The sequence below is a fragment of the Monopterus albus genome, unplaced genomic scaffold, assembly GCF_001952655.1.
Source record: "Monopterus albus unplaced genomic scaffold, M_albus_1.0 scaffold136.1, whole genome shotgun sequence".
Classification (NCBI taxonomy): Eukaryota; Metazoa; Chordata; class Actinopteri; order Synbranchiformes; family Synbranchidae; genus Monopterus; species Monopterus albus.
In genome coordinates this window covers 185,589-190,556 of record NW_018128016.1, presented here as the reverse complement: position 1 = coordinate 190,556, position 4,968 = coordinate 185,589, and the positions used below count along the sequence as shown (strand labels likewise).

Here is a 4,968-nt window from a genome sequence, read left to right as displayed (position 1 = left end):
CGGCTGCGATTGGCGCCGGTGCCCCCCCCCGTGACCCCGTTCAGGGATAAGCGGTAGAAAATGAATGAATGAATGATATTGTCTGTGCGGAACCATCCTCTGGAAACTCATTTCCCTGAGCTCCTCTAACATGGCAGTGACTCAAAAAGTCACCGTCATCATTAGAGAAAAGGCACAGAGCTGAACAAAGCCACAGTGACACATAATGAAGGCTTCAATGCTCGACAAGGCTCCACAACATCGCTGTGCAGATGTGTTCGCGCTAGGCAGCGTTCCAGTTTTCTGGTATAATTAGCCCATTTATAATAGTGGCAGAACTGGGTGTAATTCATTTTCACTACTTAGAAGTGTCACTTTGACAAAACTGCAGTGATGTAAATAAACACGTCCACGTCAAACACTGAGCTCATTAAACTATGCAGATGTGAAAAAAATCTCTGAAACCTGAAGATCCTCTTTTCAAATTCTGATTCTGATTACTGATAGAAACGCCACTATCCACTTAAGAAGATGCCGTTAAAGGCTTAAATGATTCCCCTGATTCCACTCCTGCCTTTGTACCCTGGACGTCAGACTATATAGTCCTGAAAATGCCATCACCCACTGCTGGTTTGACCTCAGTGTTCTCAGTGACCTTGGCAACTCAGCTGCCAGTTCCTACCATAAAAACTGAAATAATCACATTTAAATGATTACAATGGGGGGACAGGGTTTAACCAAGCACGTCCTGCCCACATGCACAGAGAATTAGCTCTCATTTTTCCCACTGTGACGATCCTCTTAAAACACAACAAATAAATCACTCCTTGAGGGTTAATGGCTCCTGCAGGAGCCTGTGGTGAACACAGAGGCAGGAAACATCGCACTCGTATTCCTTTTTCTCTCTTATTACTAGGCAGTATTCCGCCAAGACAATAACTCTGAGAACCTTTATTCTGCGTTACAAGGAGGTGAGTTGAAACTGCTATGAGTGACGTCAGCCTGTCAGCACCCCTTTAATCGTTCAAATCCCGAGTGATTGAGAGCATGTGATGGGAACTCACCATGATCTCTCAGAGGGAAAAACAAGGACTGGTGTAGCAGAGCGCTGCGGTCATTCGTTTCTAATTATTAATACAGGAGGCTATAAACTGTTGTTTGACTCATGGCTTTACCACAACAAACTGTTTCTATTGCTTTCATGCTCTTCCAAAGGTACCACCAGGCTGTCGTTCTTGCAAAACCAACAGCTACAGGCAGCAAGTTTACAAGTGTATTTTGGGACTCTCAAGGGCATTCTGAGAAATGTAGGAAGTCACTGACTAAAGCTGAAGTGCTGTAGATATTCCAGATTTTTGTAAAGACTGAAAATATGTTTGAGAATGCAACAGCATCCTTTATAAACTATAGTTCAGCGATTATGGGATGTACTGTAGATGTAAATGGATGTGAGCATTAATATACCTCAGCTGCTAATAAATGTGGATTTAAAGGACCTTTTCACCTCTAGTAGCAATATGAAGCTGCTTTTCTATAAGTGAGTGCCTGTTTTGTTTATCTTCTGCACACGCATGAGGACGTACATGCCCACATGTACGCACACGGCTGATGTGCAACGGTTTGACACCCCTATTCACTTATCAACAGGTGGCGGTAATGCACCAACCAAGGCAGGGAAGCAGAAAAAGCCTGCAAGCTAGTAAATAGTGTGCAACCGATACTGGGTTTTATATCCTTATTTATGATTGAGGTTTAATGAGGAAAGAAATACGTTCAGCTCTTCCAAGCTCAGGGATGCACAGTGCGGTTTGCTGAGAAATACTGAACAGTCAGTGCTCATTTCGCTCTAATATCTATCTCATTGATGTTTTAGCCTTGTTAGCTGCATGGGTCTAAGGATATTGGTCAGGTGATCCATCACTTTCAGTCCAGACTGAATTATCTTAACAGCTTGGCTACGGATCCCAAATTATTAACTCTGTGATCATCTAATTTTTCCTCTAGCATTGAATTGACATTCATGGATTTGGCATCCCTATCAGTCTCAGCAGTTTTTAGCTAATTAGCAAATGTTAGCACGCCAACACGATAAATTAGGATTGTGAGCACGTCCTGCATTACACCTGCAAAACATCTCCATGTTAGCATTTTCACTGACAGCATGTTGCATGCTGCCCTTTGTGTGGCATTTGGTTCAAAGCACAGGTGTGCTGCTAGCATGTCTGCAGTCCTTCCAGCTCGCAGTCATTGCCCACAAACAACCTCTCTTTTGGCAGAAGGGTCCATGTTAAAACTAGTGTTACTTTTCTAGATGTTTCTGAGAAAATTCCTCGACCACCAGTAAATGTGATACACATTGAGCTCTCAATTCAAAAAGGTCATTTGCTCTGGGACATGCCCATTTGTAGTTGAATGCCAGCTCCACCGAGATTGCAGACTGGTTTTACAGTACAGGAAGATTCATATCCAGTTTTCTTGATGGGCAGGGTGCTTGCTTATCACAGTCATTTCCTCTGACAATAACAGGAAGCCCAGTGATGTAGAATGTTTTCATCCTGCTGTGACCTGACAAGCCAAGTGGGAGCTGGAACCGAACATCTCTCTCTGTTTCCTCCCAGTGTGTTTGACAAACTCTGCAACTCAGCAGCTAAAACCTAACATGAGACAAGGCTACCTTTTCATTAGCAATTATAATGTTTTCACCAAAGTGGCAGCAGCTGAAAAAAGGGAGCTTGTAATGTTGCCTCCTTCTCTGACGGGTCCTGCATGAAACTATCATTACTACTCCCTGTGCCATTATAGCTGCTAGCCGCAGGCCGGTCAACTTCACGTCACAGTATGTGAATATGGATCAGCCCCCCTCCATACAGGCTGAGGTCATATCTGAGTCACTGCACCAGCAGATGACTAAGATCAGATAAGGCTGAATACTTACACTTACCAAAATGGAGGACATTTCTCATAGCTCAGAGTTGAAAAGTGTGTCAGTACAGATAAGTCCCTTTCTGTAAGACTAGGGTGTGGATGGGAAAAGTGTGCTTTGTTTATCTGTTTGCCTTACACTCATCTCATTAACTCTGCATGCTACAGCACTTCTGCACACACCAGGTTGTGTATCAGTAAATCTTTACTGCCCAGAAGCATTAAATTTTAATGAATACATTGCAGTTGAGCACATGTGTAAAACTGTATTTTTATAGAAGAAAATCATCAGCTGTGGCCGATTCCTTGGATTCCACGAGTCCAGTCAGATTACTTCCTGAATAATACTTTATGCTCCCAGCAGACAGTGTATTTATAGTCCCCTCCTGTGCCTTAGAAGTGACTGGGGAGCTGAGTCTAGTTTGCTTGGCACAGAGGAGTTAGCTAAGGTGTCTCCTTTCTCTATATTTGACAGCATCCAGTTCCTATAGGGCTTGTGCAATATTAAGCTACATTTAACCAGCAAATATGCATCTGAATATAGGACAGAATTTTCCTGTTTTAATCTAAAAATAGACTGTTAACAAGAAAATATAGGCATTTAGATTGAGTCTGTGCTTGTGTATATGCTTTTAATTTCTAAATACCCAATGGGTGTGCTAAAATTTACTGGACAATTAAAGCAATTTTCTATAAGTGAGACAATTTCAAATGCTAAAATATATGAGAATTCATTCTAGAGGCATCACTATTATAAACCATGGGATGTACAATACTGTATGTGTTTAAGTCACATTAGCTACAATTACATACTTTATGTCAGCTCATAGTAAATACTACTTAGTACATTAGTAAACCAGGCTGGGTATTTCCAATATATCATTAGCCTATATTGTAATTTGCTTGCACTCTGTGTTTCCAACAACATGCCTCCTCTTTACATTTGTTATAAGGGCACCAACCTGTCTGCCCAATTCAGATACAAAAGTTGTCCCCAGTCGAACCAAGTCCATTTTCATTCCAAAGCCTTTAAATGTACAGATGTAGAGCAAAAAGCGAGCTGTAAAGGGAAATGTCACCGAGGAGCTTACATAATACAGATAGAAATAACCACAGGCTCTGTGAGCGGTGTATTTGTCTGATAAATGATGGGGAATATGTGTCTATGAATGTCTCGCACTACGACAGAAGAAACAAGCGCCCCCTTCTACAACATGCACGCGCAGAACCGACAGCCTGGACGTTTTTATTTGGAATAGCGTGAGCTAATATTGCCTGGAAATATCGACCCGAACAGGCAAATCTGGAGGAAATCCGAGCCGGACGCAAGCACCTGGATCTAGCCCGGGTTTCCAGTTTCTGGCCAAAGTTTTCAAATCATAAAAAAAGGAAACCATCTGATGACGAGCACAAAAAGCAAAGCTCCGAGCGCCTTACCTCGATCCAGAGTGAGCGGTTGGACCACTACCACGGAGCTGCTGGAGGAGATGCATTCTTTATTCTTAGGAAGAGGGATGGGAGGGGTGTGTGTGTGTGTGTGTGAGAGAGAGAGAGAGAGAGAGAGAGAGAGAGAGAGAGAGAGAGAGAGGGGAGAGGGAGAGAGAGAGAGGGAGGGAGAGAGGGGAAGAGAGGGAGAGGGAGAGAGGGAGTGGGAGAGAGAGGGGTTAATCTACAGCACCTCCATCCTCATATCACTTGGTATTGTTTGCTTTACACACAAGCAGTGAAAAATATAAATGTTTATTATGGCATAATCACATAGAACCAAACAATCTGCCCTTATAAAAGATGGAAACAAGTGAAATCATAGAACACTTTTCACACTTGTTTTCAGAAACCTGATTTTATATGTTAGATGAACTTTCTTGTTAAAACGGGTGATGGTGTTTGATTTAACATGCTGCTTCTTGTCTTCCACGAAGGCTTTTGACATGATTTTGGATCCTGGCTGCAGGCTCCTGGCTCCTGTTCAGACACCAGAAGCCTTAATGAGGTTGGCCACTGATGCTAAGTTTTTCTTTTGTAGGACAGTCAAGTTCTTTTGCGCCAATCTTGGACCATGCTTTG

At 42.6% G+C, this 4,968-nt stretch overlaps 1 protein-coding gene across 2 annotated transcripts in view; it reads right to left on the bottom strand.

Annotated features, from left to right (window-relative positions):
- lin7a (lin-7 homolog A (C. elegans)) overlaps positions 1–4,369 on the bottom strand; it is a 25,827-nt gene extending 21,458 nt beyond the window's left edge. For both annotated transcript variants that reach the window (XM_020613658.1, XM_020613657.1), the window contains exon 1: positions 4,339–4,369. The gene's annotated coding sequence lies outside the window, so the exon portion shown is untranslated. The remainder of the gene's footprint in view (positions 1–4,338) is intronic.
- Positions 4,370–4,968: the final 599 nt, after the last annotated feature.